Source organism: Poecile atricapillus, chromosome 18, assembly GCF_030490865.1.
Source record: "Poecile atricapillus isolate bPoeAtr1 chromosome 18, bPoeAtr1.hap1, whole genome shotgun sequence".
In the NCBI taxonomy this organism is placed as follows: Eukaryota; Metazoa; Chordata; class Aves; order Passeriformes; family Paridae; genus Poecile; species Poecile atricapillus.
The window spans coordinates 10,832,965-10,855,274 of NC_081266.1; positions in this window are offsets into that span (position 1 = coordinate 10,832,965).

Sequence of the window (22,310 nt, forward strand, 5' to 3'; positions counted from 1 at the left end):
GGGGCTCAGGGTGCACACCGCCACTACTGCTCCCCATGGTCAACGTCGAGGAGGAGTACCACACAGGCCTGTCATCATCCACTTTTGGCAGGACTGGAGCCTCTATCCTCGCCGGGATCGCCCAGAGACTCTGTCTTAGGCTCGAAAGTCCAGGGGTATCTTCCCTCTCAAGTCCTGCCCAGGTCATGGCAACTAGCTTGCTGGACCAAGATCGGCACCCCCAGCCTCCCCAGATCCCCGCTGCCTCCACAGCGTGGTCCTCCAGATCTTCCTTGAGAGTGGTTCATCCTCCAGGACTGTCTTCGCTCCCAGGTGGTAATATGATTTTAATATGCACCCATGTGCAAGTCTTTATCGGAAATTCAGAAGTTCGTTCTGGGTAGCAGCAGCTGAATTACCCAACGGGTTGGAAGGGAATAAGGGGTAGGGGTACAAATGCAAGGATAAAACAAGAACATCCTAACAATGAATCCTTTTGGGGCTTATAACACCAAACCCCTTAACCAGGGACCTAGACTGGGATTGGAACAAGAACATATAATTTGAACACTGGGTTTTTTATTTATAATATTTTGGACCCCTAAGCCAGAGGAAATGGAAAGAGGGGGTGTTATAAATTGGCGTGACAAAATAAAAGGGACAATTTTAAATAGTTTATAAAAGCCAATTTTTATCAATCCAGCAAGCAGTAAATCAAGCAAAAACCCAGCTGGGGGCAAGCCGGAGGACACTTGCTCTTAAGTGTCCTGCACACGGCGCGCACCTTGGCTGAGGAGGTTCCCTTTTTTATACAGTCCCTGCATCTGTGTCTTCCTGGATCGCATCAGCGCCTGCGCCTCCTGTTGCTAGAGGGTCTTCTTCTGCTTCTCGGTGGTCATGGGTAGGGTCTTCTTCAGTCTCGTGATCAGGTGTTGGTTTTAAAATTATTAACCAACTCCTCCTTCTTAAGCAACCCCCCTTTCTTGCTTGTGCCGGATACTGTGGACTGTACCTTTTCTGCAGCTGCAGTAGTTTCTTGTTTATGCAACAGGGTGTTTGTGTTAGGCATTTTTACAGTGTTAAATCTTAAAACAGCTTTAACAATCATATTATATTTAACAATTATATTAAATTTGATTAACAAACAATAATAATTTATTATGGGGGGGTCAAAATAACTGAAGAGAGCATGCACAAGGTAACAAGGTAGAAAGTTCACCTGAAGGAAAAGCTGACTTCAGCCCCAAAGATCCCCAGAAGACCACCAGAGTGACCAAGGAGCAGTGTGCAGCTGCAAATAGGCGTGGAACTAATTTTAATACGAAGTGGGGACAGGTGGGGTTAGCAAATGAATGTGTATTAGGTGTACTGTGCAATCTTACTTTGTAGAGAATAAAAAGGGAGAAACAAGTCTCCAAGGTGTGCATGCCTTTGGAGGAGATATCCCCCATGCACCTCAGCGCTGAATAAATTCATACCTACTCTTATAACTACTCTGCAAGTTATAGAGTCCTTTCTATCCACATATCATTTTGGCAAGCCAGCCAGGAGGGTCTCTGTCTGGCTGTGGGAGCAGCTGAGGAATGGATTCCCTGGCGCGCCCCCAGGACTTTTCCGGGAGGGACCCCGAGCCTCGGTTCGCTCACCACAGGGACAGAAAACAACCTGCTGGCCTGTGGATAAAGGTATGAATAAAATATCAAAGGAAGGGCTGCTGGTAAACAGAGACATCCGTCGTACAGCACAGTCCTGGTGGGCTTGCAAGCACCTGGCCAGGAGGGGCTGGAGACAGAGGGAAAGGGATTGATCCTGGCTGATAGTGTGGCCGATGAGGGGAGGGTTCTCACTGAGCTGATAAAGCAGCCCGCTAGCGACTCTGGGGGTGAGTCGAGCGAACCCTTGTTTTGTGTGAATGCTAAGTCCGGACACGTTGAGTCACTGAGTGAGTGTGGTGTGTGAATGAGCGAGTGAGATAGACCAGAGGTGCAGAGCGAGTATGGAGCTCTATCCGCGGTTCCGACCTCGGGTGACTGAAGCGGCCAGAGAAAAGTGAAGTGACTGGAGTCAGTGTGGAGTGAACCCAAGTGTAAATGGGGAGTGTTGTGCTTGAGTGTGAAGTGGTTAATATTTGTTTTAACTGTGGGAAGACGCTGGTATTGTTGCTTTAATAACCATCAGGGCATATGCTCCACGTGCAAAGTGGAAACTCTGAGGTTTGTGTGTGGAAAGTCACATTGGGTGCCCACAAATTGCAATTGTGTGTGAGATGAGTATTGGGAAGAGACAGTGGAATTGTGTGAGGAAAAGTTTGGATGAAAATGGGACAGGACAAGAAAGAGGAAATAATGGGCACTAGACAAAGTAAAGAAATCCCTAGAGCGAGTCTGCTAGGTTATATTCTTGCACATTGGAAAGATATTGCTGGACATGGGGGAACTGAGAACAAGAGGGATTTAATCAGATTCTGTAAAGACTGGTGGCCACTATATAAATTGGATGATGGAGCGAAGTGGCCACCTAGTGGGACTTTGGACTATAAAACACTATTGCAACTCATGCTATTTCTCAGGAAGGAAGGGGACAGAGGTATCATATGCTTCTATGTTTTTCTCCCTTCGAAATCACCCCAAATGGCAGAGGGACTGTGGGATCAGGGCTCCCTCTGACCCTCTGGTATTGGCCCTGGTGAAGGAAAATAAGACTAAGAGGGGGAGGCTTAAGCGGTGTTGTTCAGCGTGTTGCATAGGGCAAAGATGCACAAAATCAGATAAGGTTTAACAGACTGTGGCCCAGGAACAAGATCTGACAGACGATTTGCTTAAGCCTCCCCACATAAGACCAGAAAGGGATGAGGATGAGGATGTGGACTCGGGATGTAGACACCCCTCCAGTTGCACACCACACTAGACAACAGACACACATATTACAGGCACCTCTGCATGAGGCAGTGGCACCAGAGGGAGGAGTGGTATTGGTTGAAGTTCCCTTCTCCACAATCGACTTGGAGGCATGAGAAAAAGTTGCTAAAAATTACCACTGTGAGCCAGTTAACAGAGCTAAACATCTATGATATGTATTTGTCCTAGTTTAGGGCAAATTAGGGAGGAAAACTCCAAATGGGGATTTCCCCAGGGAAATGCCCCCTCCCCACCAACTGGTCCGGGAAAAGGAAAAAAAAATTCCTTGGAGAGAAGTGGAAAAAGCTGTTTATTTAACAGAAATTGAATAATATTAAATAATAAAACCTCTTGCTGCTCGATGGGGTGGCAAATCTAGGAAGAAAAGTCCTTTTCATGTGGTGTAGCTCGGCTCACTCAGGTTCTTATCAGTCCTTTCAGCGCTGGAAAGTGCCGAGGCCCAGGCCCCGGTGGGCCAAAGGCGTGAGCTCCTGGGGTTTGTCTGGGTGTTCAGTCCAGAGCAGGTTTGCACAGATCCAAGAAAAAAGGAAAAAAACAAAGGTCCAGGGAACTCCTCTGCCTCAGCTAGCTAAAGCTAACTAAAAGACAGAGAGAAGCTCTGTCCCGCTGTCTGTCTGTGCTGCAGACACCACAGTCCAGGTGCGGGATGTGTGGGAGTGATGTTTTTCTTTAACACAAACTGCAGCTTCTTCTTCCCCCTCTCTTGCTCTCAAAGCCAGTCTTAAAGGTGCAGAACTTAATATATAGCATAAACCAGACGATTGGGGATACCAGTATCATAAAGTCACCCCAGGACAATAATAAAACAACACAATCCAGATTGGAGTGATATACAATTATTAGTGGATACACTGACTGAGACAAAAAAACAATTAATTATAAGAATGGCTGGGGATCTGGCAGAAGATTATTATAAAACCCAACAATTGAATGTGAAAGATTATTTCCCACTCCAAAACCCACAGTGAGATCCAAACAGATTAGCAGAATTGAAAAAACTAGAAAGCTATCAGGAGTGGATCGCAAAGGGGATGGAAAGAGCCGTTCCCAAAACAATAAATTAGTCAGCCTTATATGCAATCAAGCAGGGGCCCTCTGAGTAGCCATCTGAATTCCTCGAAAAATTAAGAGATGCCATGCGTCGTCACACATCACTGAACCCTGAGTCTGAAGTAGGGATACAGCAGTTAGTTAATTTATTCCTGGGGCAGTCTACGGGTGACATAAGACGTAAACTCCAAAAGCTTTGGGGAGCAGATGGGAGGGTTAATGGGCCTAACTATGAAAAGGCAGTTTAAATTAGTGTTTCAGCTTCTCCTACGGACAACCACTGGGAAGTTTGTGATCATTAACTAAATTGGATCGTTGGTATAATTTTACATTAGTACAAACAGTGGATGTAGTATGCCTTTGGAGTCATGGTGATAAAGGGCTAACATTCAAATTTAAAATGAAAGCCGTGCCTATTGCAATGACCAAATCAACTGTAACCCAAGCTCAGACCACACCACCTAAAAGTGAACCTAAGATTGAATATGAAATTGATGAAGTTGGCCCATATGTAATAAGGAATACGGGACAACAACTGTAATTTAACCCAGTGTGATTTCTCAAGAGTATTGAATTAATAATGCAAACTAACATCTCTGAGATTCAGCCAGCCTGCTCCTCCTTCCTAAAGACATCATCTGAGGGCTGGGCAACATGGTTACAAAAGCAGGTACACTTCAGGGACAGAATGAGAAAAGACTTAACAGGAATATTAGGAACAGGGAGAGCATGTGCCCGAATGATGAATGGGAAGTGGCTGTCTTAGTTTAGGGCAAATTTGAGAGAAAAACTCCAAATGGGGGTTTCCCCGGTGAGGAAAAAAAAATTCAAATGACCCCTCCCCCCTGCAAACTGGTCTGGGAAAAAAAAAAATTTCCTTGGAGAGAGTGGAAAAAGCTATTTATTAAACAGAAATTGAATGATGTTAAATAATAAAACCTCTTGCTGTTCGATGGGATGGCAAATCTAGGAAGAAAAGTCCTTTTCATGTGGTGCAGCTTGGCTCGCTCAGGTTATCAGTCCTTTCGGCGCTGGAAAGTACCGAGGCCCAGGCCCCGGTGGGTCACAGGCGTGAGCTCCCGGGGTTTGGCTGGGTGTTTTTCAGTTCAAAGCAGGTCTGCACAGATCCAGGAAAAAAGGGAAAAAACAAAGGTCCAGGGAACTCCTCTGCCTCAGCTAGCTAAAACTAACTAAAAGCCAGAGAGAAGCCCTGTCCCGCTGTCTGTCTGTGCTGCAGACACCACAGCCCAGGAGCGAGATGTGTGGGAGTGGTGTTTTTCTTTAACACAAGCTGCGGCTTCTTCTTCCCCCTCTCTTGCTCTCAAAGCCAGTCTTAAAGGTGCAGAACTTAATATATAACATAAACCAGACGACTGTGGATACCAGTATCAAAAAGTCACCCCAGGACAGTGGCAAACTGTGAATGTGGAATCTTGTGTTACCCAGGAACAACAAGGGTTTATGTGTGAGGCTAACACCATTGATGCACAGGACATATGTTTAGACACTGAGCAAAGCATCTGCCACTTTGAGATTCCTCTAGACACAAGTCAGAAGAGTGTGCTTGTATATATTGGCCTAAAATGTGTATGTCCAAGAACTGCATGTGTTTCTGTAGAAATAGATGATAACAATGTAACCTTGCCTATTAGGAACCATTCTAATTTTTGTATTTGTAATTTTGTTAAGATTGTTGGATGTGATTTTTCATATCTGGCACTGGTTGCATCCCACCAGTTGATAAGATCTAATATACCATATATACACAATATACCATAAATTATTACCTACATCCATTGGAATGAACCTTACATTAACAAGACAGCTAATGAACCACCAAGACTTGGCAAAAATCCTGAAAGAGATTCAGGAAAATGGGCAAAAGACTGTGGTTACTGTCTATTATAGTGTAAAAGAGATAAGCAAAGTATTACAGAGGGTAAACCAAGAGACAAATCATCACTAGTTTTTGAGAGATCGCCAGTTTATTCACCAGCCTTCACAGAAGTAAACGTGAACACCGTTTATTTCTATCTTTAGCACACCTTTTATAGGGCTTTACAGGGTCTGCGGGCAGAGCAAGCTACTATTGGCTAACACACATAGGTTTACATTTTTTCTCCTACACACAAGGATATTGTTTTGCTTTACTCTCTCTTCTGCAGGAAGGTTTCAAGGACTTTAGCCTTTAATATCACGACTTATTTCAAAGACTGGTTTGTGCAGACAGGCCTTTACTAATATATAAAATATATCAACAGTCCCTGACCCTGAACTCCACTCTCAAGGGTGGAGACCGTTAAGAGTTGTGTCTCTCAAAAACCCAAGATCTAGGGAATTTTGTGGGATTTTTCTGGAATTTCATGGGATGTTTCTGGAATTTTGTAGTATATTTTGGAGTGTTGTGGGATTTTGTGGGATTTTGAAGACACTTGAAGAATTTTGAGGGATTTTTATTAGATTTTGTGGAATTTTGTGGGATCTTTCTGGAATTTGCTAAAGTTTTGAGAAGATTTAGGGAATTTTGTGGGATGTTTCTGGAATTTGGTAAGGTTTTGTGATTTATGGAATTTTGTGGCATTTTTGTGGGATTTTGTGGAGATTTTGAGAAAATTTAAAGGATTTCGTGGAATACTTCTGGAATTTTGTGGAATTTTTTGGGAATGTTGTGGAATTTTCTGGAATTTTCTGGGATTTTTGGGAGACCTGAAGACTTTTCAGGGATTTTTCTTAGATTTTGTGGAAATTTGTGGAGATTTTGTGGGATATTTCTGGAATTTTGTAGGCTTTTGAAAAGATTTGAGGAAATTTGTGGAGATTTTGTGGGATGTTTCTGGAATTTGGTAGGGTTTTGAGAAGATTTAGGGAATTTTGTGGGATTTTTCTGGAATTTTGTGGAGCTTTACTGGAATTTTGCGGGACTTTGAGGAGACTAAGACTTTTGTGGGAATCTTCTGGAATTTTGTGGTGATTTTGAGAAAATTTAGGGAATTTTGTGGGATATTTCTGGAATGTTGTGGAATTTTTGGAATTCTGTGGGATTTTGAAAAGACTTGAAGAATTTTGAGGAATTTTTCTTGAATTTTGTGGAAATTTGTGGAGATTTTGTGGGATGCTTCTGGAATTTGGTAGGGTTTTGTGAAAATTTAGGGAATTTTGTGGCATTTTTCTGAAATCTTGTGAAATTTTGTGAAAATTTAAAGGATTTTGTGGGATTTTTCTTGTATTTTGTGGGAATTTGACGAGATTTTGTGGAATGTTTCTGGAATTTTGTGGGATTTTTCTTGAATTTCTTGGAATATTTGTGGAATTTCATGGGATTTTTGTGTAATTTCATCTTTTTTTTTTTTAATTTTGAGGGATTTTTGTGGAATTTTGTGATTTTTTTGACGAATTTTGTGGGATATTGAAAAGATTTAGGGAATTTTGGGGGATGTTTCTGGAATTTTGGGGGGGTTTGAGAAGATTTTGGGAATTTTGTGGGATTTTTGTGGAATTCTGTGGGATTTTGAGGAGATTTTTTCGGTTGTTTCTGGCATTTTGTGGAGTTTAAGAAGATTTAGGGAATTTTGTGTGATGTTTCAGTAATTTTGTGGGATTTTTCTGGAGTTTTTAGGATTTTATGGAGGTTTGGGGAATTTTGTGATATTTTTCTGGAATTTTGTGGGAATTTCAGGAAATTTCGTGGGATTTTTGTAGAATTTTGTGGATTTTTTTCTGGAATTCTGTGGGATTTTGAGAACATTTTGGGAGATTTTTGTGAAGATTTTGATGAATAAAACAGGAGATAAAACAGGGAAAAACGCAGGAATTTCACACAAAAAAGGTGGAAAGCAAAATCATCCAAAGGGACCTAAACTCCATGCTAAATCTGCATGGTTTGGACTAACATCAGCCAAATGGGTTTAAAATCATCCCAAGGGGTCCAAAGTGCAACCAAAAGGGCATAAAAATGCCCAAACTGGTGTAAAACCCACTCCAAATGACCTAAAATCACTCTTGAATCTCCCAAATGGGTGCAAGATCCACCCTGAAAGTCGCTGGTTTTGCCTCAAATCACCCAAAGGGCCCCAACATCACCCAAAGTGGCCTGAAACGCCCAAAAGGGACCTGAAATCACCCGCAAAGTGCTCGGTTCAACCAGCATGGGGACTGGGAGCGAGACCGAGATGGAGACTGAGACCGAGACTGAGACCGAGAGCGGGCCTGAGACTGGGACTGAATCCGGCACCGGCACCGAGACCGGCACCGCTCCGGGACCGGGACTGAGACCGGGACCGGGACTGAGACCGGGACCGGCACCGCTCTGGGATTGAGATCGACACCGGGACTGGAATCGGCTCTGGGATCGCTCCAGGACCACCGCATTCATTCCAGGCAGTTTTGGCCGCGCCCCCGGGCGAGACTGGGAAGGGGTGGGAGGGACTGGGAGGGAATTGAGAGAGACTGGGAGGGAACTGGGAGGGAGCCCTGGGTGGGGCGGGCACACCTCAGTTCCCATCGTTCCAGTGCAGCCATCCCGGTCCATGTGGCCCCGGTTCATGTGATCCCAATCTCTGGTGCTGATCCAGATGGTCCCGGTCTGTGCAATCCCAGTCTGTGCAATCCCAGTCTGTGTGGTCCTGCATGGCACACACTCCAAGAGTCTGGAATTGCAGTTCCCAGCAAGGAAAAGATGTTCCTGCCCTTGAAGGCAAAGCTCTTGAGAAGGGGCCGAGAGCCAAGTCCAGCAAGATCTTACAGTGACATTTCCCTGCCAGCTCCCCTAACTTCACCCATGTTTGTTGTAGCTCCTGGATTGGGAATTAAATCAGGAGAAGGTCTCTGGTGGGAGCTGCCCTGGCTGAGGGAGACACAGAGAGAGTGAGCAGGCAAAGAGAGGCAGGGGAGAAAGGAGGACACAAACACCATCAGCTGAGAAGGCGTAACTGAAAACAGAGCTGCACCTGACTGAAAATGAATGGGACAGAAATCAGGAACTCTGAAACTTTGATTTCCTATCAAATACAGCCCACCCAGCCAGCCCCACACAATCCCCATCCCACCACTCCAAATGTGGATCCCACTTATCCCAATCTCCTTCCAACCCCATTTCACCTGGAATTGAGTAATTTGGGCATGGGATTGAGTTTTTCTGAGGTGGAACAAGCCTACCTCTAGCCTTATTAAATATCCGTACTCAACCCAGATGTGATACTAGGATTTCACCTTTTGAAATGTTATATGGAATGCCGTATGACTTTGAAATGCCTACTGATCACCTTGTATTAGAAAACCAATATCTTGCAGAATATATCACCAGGTTGATGAAGAGACGCAATGAACTATGAAAAAAGGGATTGATCACTCAGCAATCCCCATTGATGACACCACATCCAACCTGGAGATTTGGTTCTGGTAAAATCATGGAAAGAATGCTCTTTAAAACCTAAATGGGAGAGACCTTTTCTTGTTTTACTCACTACAGATGCTGCCGTGAGAACTGCAGAGTGTGGATGGAGTCATGCCAGTCATATAAAAGGACCCATACCAGCCCAGGACAACCAATCCTGGAAGATTACTAGCACACCTGGGGACTTGAGAATCACTTTAAGGAAATAAGAACTTTTTATCTGTACGAGGAATTTATGAACTTCATAAAGGTAGTTCAAAAGAGTTGGAATGGAATTAGGGCAGAATATGAATATCCCTTAGCAAATGATTACAGAGTATACTGTGGGAATCAGGAATGTAATTGTTATGCTTTTGTTTGTTTTGTTTGTAAAGTTTGCCAAAAACGATGGTGGACCCATTGCCATAGGGGAAGACCCCCATGAGGAATTTGTCAAATGTGTTATAGTTCTGAAAGAGAATCTACAAGGATAGCCTTAAAATTGGGGGAAGAAATTGAGTTATTCTAAAAAGAATCATCCTGGTGGTGGAAAAAATTTTGTTAAAGGAATATATTCTGAAAAGTACTGCTACCATCTGAATGAACCAATTCCACTGATAGTCCAAATTATTAAAGGGTATTGCCGAAAAACTCTGAAGGGAATCCGGTGTGACTCACCTTTGGTGAAGGATAAAAATTGTGACTCGTATATTAAGCGAGAAAAGGGGTAAGTCTGCAAACCTCCTGAAGACTACCCCTGCTGCCGAGAAGATGGTACACCCCGTGGCTCAAAGCACTTGAGTCGGCGGGCGAGTCAGAGAGGTAAGAAATTGTGGAGGAGGGAACCTGTTGAGTGGGATAATGCTGCAATGCTACAAGAATTGCCCCAGGAATTTTGAGTCCCTCACAAAACACAGAAAATCCCGAGAACGAAATACAAGGAGCAGACACCCTGGGGAAAAACAAAAGAGTAGTATCATAATACTCAACTGGCAGGGACTCTGTCCTTTTTGGCAAACTATTGGCTGAGTACTTTTAACCATTTGTTTCACTCCCAATGGAGAATATGGACATCAGCCCTTTAAGTGGACCCTATCTAGGTGGGAGGACCTACAGGTGATCCAAACAATAGTTACTTCTGCAGCTCCTAGCTTTCAGGCTACACTATGTCAATTGGTCCCTAGAAAACCTGGTTTAACTAGATTTGGGTTTTACATCTGTCCGGCTTCCAATCCAGGGCGAGGATATTGTAATTGGCCTACACATTATTATTGTGCTTACTGGGGCTGTGAAACTATTGCATTCCATTTGACACCAGGGGCAGGATCAGATAAATTTTTAAAAGTTGGATGGGGACCCTACGGATGTAAAACATTTGAACATGAACATGATCTCACTAGGATAAGAGGTAAAAGATGTTGGTATATGTACCTCAATATTACACAACCTCAAGATCCTTCCTGGGTTATAGGGAAAACATGGGGAGTTCGGCTCTGGGAACAGGGAACTGATAGGGGAGGATTGATATTAATCAGAAAGGAAAATGCTCCCCAACAACCACAAGACATAGGACCCAATAGTATAGTAAAAGAAGATACATCCGAGGTGGTAATAGAGGAAGATACACCTAAGGCAAATGCAACTTCAGTGAATCAAAATGACTCTCTAGATTTTGAGAGCATCCCCAGTCCGGAACCTCCACAAAGTACTGTTTGGAAGCTTATGCAGATTACTTATCAGCTTTTAAATGTGACCAAACCAAGTTTGACTGAAAATTGTTGGCTTTGTTTTACAATCAGACCTCCTTTTTATGAAGCTATAGGGGTATCTGAAAATCCCAGATGAGCTAATGGAAGCAACCCAGCAGAGTGCAATTGGAAAGATCCTAAAACTTCAGGTATTACCTTAACCCCAGTTACTGGACAAGGTAAATATATTGGACTGTTCCTCCACACCAGCAACACTTATGTGATAAATATGTTTGGATAAAGAGTAAACAAAAACCAGCAAAATGATTGATCCCAGTTAAAAATACTAAATGGATATGTTCTAAGAGTGGATTAACCCCCTGTGTTTCTACTGAAACTTTCAATGAGACCTTTGAATTTTGTGTACAGGTAATGATAGTTCTAAAGATCCTTTACCATTCTGAAGAAGAAATATATAGAGCTCAAATTACTCCAGAACACCACTTAGTGAAAAGGGAACCTTTTACAGCATTGACTGTAGCTACCTTAATGATCATTGGAGGAGCAGGTGTTGATATGGGAGTGGCTTCACTAGTAAAACAAAATCAAGAGTTTAGCTCACTGAGGGTAGCTGTAGATGAAGATTTAGCCAGAATTGAGCAGTCTATCACGGCTTTAGAAAAATCTGTAAAGTCCTTATCAGAAGTAGTGTTACAAAATAGAAGGGGGTTAGACTTAATATTTTTGCAACAAGGTGGACTGTGTGCTGCACTTAGGGAAGAATGTTGTGTTTATGCTGATCACACAGGACTTGTTAGAGACACAATGACTAAACTGAGAGAAGGGTTAGAACGAAGAAAAAGAGAAAGGGAGGCCAGCAAACTTGGTATGAATCTTGGTTTAATAGCTCCCCCTGGCTTACTACCTTGTTGTCGACAATCGCTGGGCCCCTACTACTTTTAATAATAGGATTGACCTTTGGGCCACGCATTTTTAATAAGTTGATAAGCATCATAAAAGGGAGATTAGAAGCTGCTCATCTGATGCTCATTAAAGCTAAAAATGAACAAATTTCAAGTGATATAGAAGAAGGAGAAACGCTTATTTTAAGTAACCAAGCATTACGTTTTAATTAACAAAATGTAGAAAGAAAGGGAGGATTGTGATGAGTATATAAGGAGTTTGTTCATAAAAACAAGAAAATAAAGGGTTAAGAAAGCTATTGGGAATTGAAAAGTTCCAAGCAGAACTGGCAGAAGCCCCAGGGACATCCTGTTGTTGAGCATAACTTGTATACTCATTTTCTTAGCCAAATATGAAGCTTGAAGCATAACTTGTGTATCCAAAATTTTAGCCAAAAATGGAGCTTAGCTTGCAGGTCAAGGGCGATGCTGTGAGGAAGAAGAGTACTTCCTCCCCACGACCACCGAAAGGCAAAACACGACCACCTAGCAACAAGCCGCGCAGAAGCAGAAGCAACCCAGATGATGCAGAAACTGGAACTGAAAAGACTATAAGGACTCTGAAGTCTGGGGAGGGAGGCGCGAGCTGTTGGTGGAGTGGTAACTCCCCCAGCCACCCAGCGCTGTTTTGCTTGCTGCCATTTGCTAAAATAAATCCAATTATTTTTTTTCAACAAGGATTTTGATTTTTATTAATATAACCCATAACAGTAAGCCCAAGGATTTTACTCTTGCAGTTACAAGGCTTTTGCACATCGGGGTCATTGACCAGCCGGTGGATATTCTCCACCCTGAGGTGTGGGAAAAATGTACCAAAGTGTTAGCCAAGGACACAATGTGCTTGGGTTGTGGGAAACACCTTAAGTCATGGGGGAAAGTTGTTGAAGTTCTGCAGAAGGTTATACAAGAGCAGTAAACTTGGAGAGCGGCAAAAAATTGTTGGCGACCCTGAAATTGGGTGTTGGGGCGGCCACACAGACATTGCAGCCCCCAGACGAGAGTGGCTCTGCTGAGCCAAAAGGGCCACAAGAAGGCGGTACGTCCCCTCAATTCCCAAATCCCAATCTGCCTACGGAGGGACAGCAGAGAGCAAAAACTTTCTGGAGGGAGTTAACAGAGGAAGCCAGGGGTGCCACAGGGAAACTGGAGTCTGAAGGAGCCTGGGTGGGACCACCGCCCTATGTGCCCCAAGATGGCGCCAAGCAAAAAGACAAAGAGCAAAGTGAAGATGTCCTTGGCCGGAGCAGGGAACAAACGCTGGCATTGACAAGCACACATAGATGGGAAAAGAATGAGGACGAGAAAGATAAAGTACGTGGGAGGGAACGAGAATGTGAAGTGAAGGAGACAAGAGGCGGGGGTGCTGCACAGCAAGAACCAGTGGAGAATGGAGAATGTGAAGGAGAAAGGGGGGGGGGGGGGGGGGGGGGCGAGAGGGGGAAAGGACAGGGCGGACCAAAAGAAAGGGGCGAACCAGGAGGGAGGGAATGGCCCTCCCACAAAGGACATAGGCGGGGCCGGAGCCCGACAAAAAGGTACAGGAAACAGGAAGTAGCCTGTCAGTCGAGTTCCAACTGTGGATCAGATACCAGCGGCGACGAGTGGTCCGTGACCAATTCCTTAGAGGAGGAAACAACAAAGATAAACAAGACTATCCCCCTCCACATTAAAAAAGAACTGAGAGGGGATACCCCTCTCACAGACTGGAGGGAAGTAAAGGCTTGCTTTTGCCAGCTGGGCCCCTTCAGCTGCGCTAGCGTTCCCAGTCTGGGTGACAGATGGGGGACAGAGGATCCACTCACCAATAAACCCTAAAGATATACAACCGATTGTTAAGGCAATTGCAGAGAAAGGGCTTAATTCTGCCATGGTCTCCACCCTCATAGATGGTTTTTTCGGAGCAGATGACATGCTCCCATTTGATATAAAGCAAACTTGTAGACTGATTTTTGATGGGGCAGGGATGATTGTTTTTAAACAAGAGTGGGAAGACAACTGTGTGAAACAACTAGCTCAAGTCTCCGGGGCAGATCACCCACTACACAGCTCCAGCCTGCAGCGGGTGATGGGCACAGACCCAATGATGATTACACCTCAGGCGCAGGCCCAGGGTCTGCAGGCCCATGAAGTCACAACGAGTACTCATGTGGCCAGAGAAGCTATTCGCACAGCCTCTAGAGTTATTGCCAAGCCATCACCATGGTCCACAATAAGACAAAATGAGAATGAGAGCTTCATGCAATTCGTAGATCGCCTGCAAGCAGCGGTCCACTCTTTGATCCTGCCTGCGGAAGCAAAAGGCCCAGTTTTGGCAGACTGCTTGCGTCAGCAGTGTAATTCGGCAACCAAAGAGATCCTATGATCTCTGCCCACAGGGTCAAACATTGCAGACATGATTAAACATGTCACAAAAGAAGAACATCTAGCCCCAATTCAGGTAGCAGTTCGTCCTACAATAGCTGATGTGATGGTATGTTTTAAATGTGCACAAGCAGGCCATGTGGTAACAAACTGCCCCAGGGCAGAGAGTCACATAACAGCGCCTTCCTCACATCAGAACTGACCTAGGGGACCATGTTGGGCCTGCAGGAGAAAAGGACATTTTGCTGAAGAATGTAGCCACAAGACTTGAAGAAACACACTTGTAGGAGCTACATAATGATAATTTTGCAGCCAACCCACACAAGTTAGGCAGTAGGTAAAGTGTGGTCGGTGTCTGCTCTTGCCCATCACGACATTTGGGTAAACATACAAATTATCAGGTTACTACCGCTAGTATCTCAGCTAATCAAACCCAAATCTTACCAGCTCGTGCTGTCTGTGTTATGATGCACAACCCCCTTTTTATGAGGGCGTTGCCCTTGATGTTTCTTTCAGCTATTCAGCAGCAGAGAATCTGCACCAGCGTAGGTGGGACACCCCCCAGAGAGGAATTTCCCTGAGTGTCTTGGTTTTAAAGCAGTAACTAAAAAAATTACTTATTTCTTGCTGTGAGATATGGATTAGAACAAGAGCAAAACAGGCTTAAAACTTAAAAGACATAAAGTTTATTAACAAAACTACAAGAATAAAAAAACCACTAGAATAAACTTCCAGAATACTCTTTTATCTCCCACTACTTGACCATTCCTTTGTACATGTGACAACATAGAGACAGAAAAACTTTAGAACTTCAGTGGTTAAAACAGTCCCAGTTCCTGCTACAGTCCTTTCATCAGTCTTTGTAGAGAAACAGAAGTCTCCTTCTGCTAATCTATGGAGTTTCTCATGAGAAAACTATTTCTGTTATAGTTTTCTATTTCCCTGATGCCAGCTGCCCAGAAATCTGTCATCAGTTCACTCCTGCCATTTCACCTCACTCTGAGGTGTGTATGGGCCATGAGTTTAGGGATGTTATTTTTAAGGGTGAGTTATTCAAAGGCAAAAGTCCTCTTCATCTGTCTCTGTGAGCTTTGCTAGAAAACAGTTTTCTCTTTGCCCTCAAGGCTTCAAATCTTTGCTTCACTCTGTTCTAGCACCTCACTGTATCACAATTACTCCAATTTTTGCTCAAAATCCAAACTTTGAACACTCCATTCCTCCCTATATACCCTGTCATGAATTAAAGGAGTTTTTTCAGGACACTATTGTCCATCTCCATAGCTTTAACAGAAAAATATTTCACCTTATAAATTCCTGAAAAATCCCGCAAAATTCCCTAAATCTTCTCAAAACCCAGCTGAATTCCAGAAACATCCCACAAAATGTCCACAAATTTCCACAAAATTCAAGAAAAATCCCTCAAAATTCCCTGTATCTCCTCAAAACGCTACCAAATTCCAGGAACATCCCACAAAATCTCCATAAGTGTCCACAACATTATGGAAAAATCCCACAAAATGCCAAAATCTCCCCAATATTCAACAAAATCCCTCAAAAATCCCACAAAATCCAAGAAAAATTCCTGAAAATTCACCAAGTCTCCTCAGAATCCCTCAAAATTCTTCAAAAACTCCACAAAATTCCAGAGAAATCCCATAGAATTCCCTAAATCTTCTAAAAACCCCACCAAATTTAAAAACATCCCACAAACTCTCCACAAATATCCACAAAATTCCAGAAACATCCCACAAAATTCTTCAAAAGCCACACAAAGTTCCAGAAAAATTCCACAAAATTCCCTAAAACTTCTGAAAACTCTACCAAATTCCAAAAACATCCCACAAAATCTCCACCAATTTCCACAAATCTCAAGAAAAATACCTCAAAATTCCGGAAAACTCCTCTATATCCCACCAAATGAGGGAAAAATCCCACAACATGCCCTAAATCTCCTCAATATCCCACAAAATTACAGTAACATCCCACAAAATCTCCACAAATGTCCACAAAAATAAAAAAAATCCCTCAAAATCCCCACAAATTTCCATAAAATGTAAGAAAAATTCCTCAAAATTCTCCAGGTCTCCTCTGAAACTCTCAAAATTCTTGAAAAACGCCCATGAATTCCAGAGAAATCCCACAGAATTCCCTAAATTTTCTCAAAACCCCATCAAATTCAAGAAACATCCCACAAAATCTCCACAAATCTCAAAATCTAAGAAAAATCCTTCAAAATTCTACAAGTCTTCTCAAAATACCACAGAATACCAGAAAAATACGCAAAATTCCTGAAAAATATCACAAAATTCTTTAAATAATCTCAAAACCTTACCAAATTACAGAAACATGCCACAAAATCCCCACAAATCTCCAAAAATTACAGAAAAATCCCTCAAAATTCCAGAAAAATCCCACAAATTCCACAAAAATCCCAGAAAATTATTTAAATCTTCTCAATATCACACAAAATTCCAGAAATATTTTACAGATTCTACAAAAATCCCACAAAAATCCACAAAAATCCCACAAAATTATTTCAATCTCATCAAGATCCTATAAACTTCAACAAAAATCCCTCAAAATTCCCCAAGTCTCCTCAAAATGCCACAAAGTTTTTCTCCTGGCCAACAAGTGGCCATTGCTGAGAACTGACAGCAGTTGGGACCATTGAAAAGTGACATCAACCTGGGAACACCACTTGAAGACCTAAGGCCGGCAATTCCTTGCTCTCTTTGCTTTCCGCCTTTTCAAGAGGTACCAGGGCTCCCCTTCAGCCTCCTTCCCCCCAGGCCAGCCAAGGCCACGGGAGGGGAGCGGGGCTGGCCGCAGCTCTGCACTTCCCGGGGAGGATGGAGACTGGCAAGTGACAGGAGCCCCTTCTCAGAGGCTTGGCTGGGCCTTGCACAGAGGGGCTGCCGGGCCAGGCCGCTCCCTGCCTGGCCTGCACTTGCTGCCGCTGCTCAGTTTCACCACACACTGCCCACTAAAGATATGCAGGGAAAGAGATGAGCTTGCAGCGTGCTCAGATAATGGCCACACTCCCCACAGCAGCCATGGGAAAAAATCTTCTAGCGCAGACAGCTCCAGCCACTGCTCCAGCAGAGATCCCGGGACCATCCACAAGGCCTGGGCAAGAGTTGAACCTGCTCACTACTCAGATGAGTCTTGCAAATTCATCCTTTTTTCCAGAGATAGGGGAAGAGAGAGAGAGTGATCAACATGGAAAGAGACAGCATAAACTGTTGTGAGGTGCTTCAGGGAAGGCAGAGAGTTAGTTTCAGATAAGCATTGTTACAGGAGAGGCATGGCTGTAAGCCAAGCTAGTGAATTTTGACCTCCTGCTTTGGGGAATGGGCGTGTGAGACCTGGATGAAGTTGTCCCACCCCAAACCCTTTGTGAAGGGTGGCCCAGGAGTTCTGATTGAGTTTGAGTCCCTGGGGGGTTTCTCCCTTGCTGCGTTTCTAGTGGTCCCTGACCCTGAACTCCACCCTCAAAGGTGGAGACCCTCAGGAGTTCTGTCCCTCAAAAACCCCTGCCCTGCCTTTGCTGGGGGCTCTTTGTTGTGGATCTGAGTTTGTTCCCGTGCTGAATAAATGGTTTCATGAACAAAGGCCCATTTCGCTGGTCCCCAGAACCCTGCGGCTTCCCTGGCCGAGATCCTGAGGTTGCGGACTGCAACAGGTGCCAAGGTTGGAGAAGTTGGTGCGAAAACTCGACTTTGTGCTGTCAATGTTTTGAGTGTTGAGCCAGCACCAAATCTGTGCAACTCTATGGGAAGGAAATAATAAGGAAAAATGATGTAATTTAAACAAGGAAATGCTCTTGGCACTTGATGTGCACAAATGCACAGCAGGAGAGGAAGAGCAGAGCAGCTACAAGTTGCCAGTACTTGCAGAAGAATGAATGGAAGTAACTTCCTGTTTAGGCTGGAAATTCGGAGAAAATTTGGAGCCATCCAGAAGGGTGTTGAAGTGAAGCAGCTGTCTAGTGACAAGAGACAGATGGAGAAGTGAAACCCCAAAGGAAAGGCTTTGAATGTGGAGTCTTTTGGATGTTGGGGTCTTTAGAAACAGATCTTGCGAATCCCATGGGTGATGTAGGCAGCTTGCCAAGGGAGCATCCCTGTCCCCATGCCAGGGAGCTGCTGCTCTGGTCGCACAAGGTGCTTTGGGTTGTACCTGATGGCTCAGCAGAGCTTGGGGAACTGCCTCAATGTTTTTTGGATTTGAATGGCATTTGGGTCAAATCCAATTTCTCCTCTGCAGGATGGTCTTGAGCTCTGACGGGTTTCACTTGAAGATTTCTTTAATCTATGCCCCAGCCCAAAACCCCCCAGCAGATCCCCTGCTCCTCCCACTCTGTGTCTGCCCCAGCTATGATCCTTGGAGCTTTTCCCTTCAACTAAAAAGAACTGGAAATTGGCTGGGTTTTGTCACCTCTTGGCAACAAAATTGTCTCCTGTTGTGCAGCTCAGGGGGAAAGAAACTTCTTCCTCCCTTCAGTTTGCTGCAACCAAGTGTTTTGTTCCTCTTGGTGAAGAACTGGGAAGAAAGACTTCTTTTTAAGCTGAGGGAGCCAAATTCAATTCCTTTATTATTTGGAGCAAAATTACCAAATTATTTACGTTGAAAGTAACTCCAAAATTTTTAAGAGATTTTTTGAGAAAATATTTCTCTTAGTGACTGATTGCAAGTGGGTATGGGAAGAAACTCCTTGCCTTGAACCATTCAAAGCAGTAATCTCTTCCCACAGAGGAATAGCAATTGCATTTTCTGGCTGGAAAAATAAAATAAAATGAAATAAAATCAAGTAGTAGTGGAGCAAAGGAGCTTAAAGCCAATCTCTATGTGCTGCCAATGACTAAATTAAATGCACAGGGCTCCTATCAGCTGGGCCAGACCAAACGCTGTTTTTGGTTTCTTGGGGGTTTTGTCAGAAATCTTTGTAGCACCAATAGTTCATGGACTTCTCTCTCCTGGCTTCAGCCATTCCTGCTGCCCATCATATCTTGCTATTATAAGGCAGGTCTTTTCATGATGTTGTCTTTGAAGTCAGATAGCTGAGCCATTTTCTACTTCTAGCCCCAGTTTTCAGTAGGACCAACATTTTCTTGTCTGGGAGTGTATTCAGTGGTGGCCACACAAGTGAAGGCAAGGAGGTGGCAGGTGATAATTGATGAAACTTCCTGTAATGGGAAAAACTCAGCATTCAATTTCCATCTCCTTAGAAATCTCTATTTTTCTTTCTTTTCCTGCCTCTTGTGCTCTTTGTGGCTGCTCTAAGTTTAGTCCTTGGAAATGCAATTCTATGGCTCCAAATGATTTGGAGACAGAATAATCTTGTACATAAAACCAAATCAATTTAACTTTCCAATATGAAGGCAATTTGACATCCAGGCTTGGGGGGAGCTGGCAGTAGTTAGTGCCTGGCCAATGACAGAACACAGAGTTCATCTGATTGAGGTGAAATTTCATTCACTGGAGACAAAGTCAAATTGCCTCGTATTTGCTCAGCACTACAAATCCATTGGAAGCTGGTTGCCAAGACTTGCTGCAAGTGCTGAGTGATGGGATAAAGCCCTGCAATGGCACCATGAAATGGGAGAGCTGGAGAGAAATCTCAAAGAATGGCATTTCCAAGCATTTTCAGGCGCTGATATTGTGCTGCTGGCTTGGTGCTGTCCAAGGGGCTGATTTGAATGGTTTTAGAGGAACTAAGCTGGGCAGTGAAATGCACCTCAGGCAGAAAATGCATCTCTGGTCTCAGCAAGTGCCTTTATCTCCCTTCATGCTGCTCAGCACTGAAATCCTGCAAGGACTGAGGGAATCTGAGGCTTTGGGAATGGCCAATAGTGAGAGATTTTGGTAAGATTTGACTCAGGAGATGGAAGCAGCAGCAGAAGGTGCTGTCATCTTCATCCTTGTGTTCTCCTGCGTGCTGATGCATTGTGAAGGAGGCAGGATTCCATCAAGTACCTTCTGTATCTCCTGTGGCAAATTCTTCCATTTCTTAGAGTTTCAGGCATGTGTTGTGTGGCTGTGCTGCACCCCAGGGCCAGGCTCTGCCTCTCTTTGCTCTGGCTGGTGCTTCCAAGCTGTCCTCTGTGATTTTGATTTGCAAGCCACCTCTCTGACCAGCTTCCACTTTGCTTGAAACATTCAGCACCATGTTGGGTGCTGAACAAGTCCCAGAGCTGGGGAGAAGGATTTGAGCATCAATTTGCATCAGAGTTGTTACAGTGGGGGAAATGTCGCATCCCTCCTGTGCCTGGAGTTGCTAATCTTGTTGCAAACATTGAACAGCTCTTCAGCTTCTCTCACGATACCTAGATTTGATTCCTGCTTTGATTTCACACCTCTTTCATGCAGGTTTTTCCTCTGTCCTTGGCTAAAATTGCTTGGAGTGAAGTGTGTGAAGTGACTGGGGAGAGCTGGATAGAAGGGACAGCTCTGAGAAGTGTGTGGTACATCACTGACATCCTTCCCGTGATCTTTGCACACAGACAAAAAAGTATCAGTTTGCATGGCTTGAATCTCTGGCTCTGTGTCATGGGGTGACTTTATCTTTAAGATAGCTTTGGGAGCTAAGGAAGTTGAAGCTGCTGGTGGCTGATGGAAGTCTTTTCTCCTGACCAATTATCGACCATTTCTAAGAATTGACAGCAGTTTTGACCATTGAAAAGTGAGATCAACTTGTGAACACCACCTTAAGATGTAAAGCCAGAGTTCTCTGGCTCGCTTTTTGGTTTCCAGCTTCTGAAAAAGTAACAAGGCTCTGTCTCGGCCTTCCCCCCCCCCTTCCCCCCTGCCAGGCCAGACAAGGCCGCAGAGGACAGAGCAGGGGGAGAGGAGAGAAATGGAGCTGGCCAGCTTGGCTTAGTTTGTAGTTTCTGCTGCTGAACTGAAACCTGACACTATGAACATCTGCAGCTTTTCCAAGACTTTAATTCTTTTACTACCTAGATCAAACGTACAGATTACTCCTTTTTCCCAGAGAGACAGAGAGAGAGAGACACAATCAACATGAAGAAGACAGTGAAGAAAATAGTTAAGTTTTAGATGGGGAAGAGAGAATAAGGAGATGCTTTATAAGCTGAAATATCTTTCTGTTAAAGCTATGGAGATGGACAATAGTGTTCTGAAAAAAAGTCCTTTAATTCATGACAGAGTATATTGGGAGGAATGGAGTGTTCAAAGTGTGGATTTTGAGCAAAAAGTGGAGTAATTGTGATACAGTGAGGTGCTGGAACAGAGTGAAGCGAAGATTTGAGGCCTTGAGGGCAATGAGAAAACTGTTTTCCAGAGAAGCTCACAGAGACAGGTGAAGAGAACTTTTGCCTTTGAATAACTCATCCTTAAAAATGACATCCCTAAACTCATGGCCCATACACACCTCAGAGTGATGTGAAATGGGAGGAGTGAACTGATGACAGATTTCTGGGCAGCTGGCATCAGAGAAATAGAAAACTATAACAGAAATAGTTTTCTAATGAGAAACTCCATAGATTAGCAGAAGAAGACTTCTGTTTCTCTACAAAGGCTGGTGAAAAGACTCTAGAAGGAATTGGGACTGTTTTAAACACCAAAGTTCCAAAGTTTTTTGTCTCCATGTTGTCATGTGAACAAGGGAATGGTGGGTAGTGAGAGATAAAAGGGTTTTCTGGAAGTTTATTCTCGTGTCCTTATTCTTGTACTTTTGTTAATAAATTTTCTTTATTTCCTTTTAAGTTTTAAGCCTGTTTTGCTCTTGTTCTAATCCATATCTCACAGCAAGAAATAGATAATTTTTTAGTTACTGCTTTAAAACCACGACATTTATTTGGTGCGTTGGCCGGGAAAACGCAATTGGAAAATCTAAACCACTACAGTCTGGAAATCCTGCGTGTTGCACAAGCTGTGCTGAGCTCATCTGGCTCTGAAATATCATCTCTGCACCTTAGGCAGGAAGAGCATCAGAGTTGTGAAGAGATGAATAAAAATC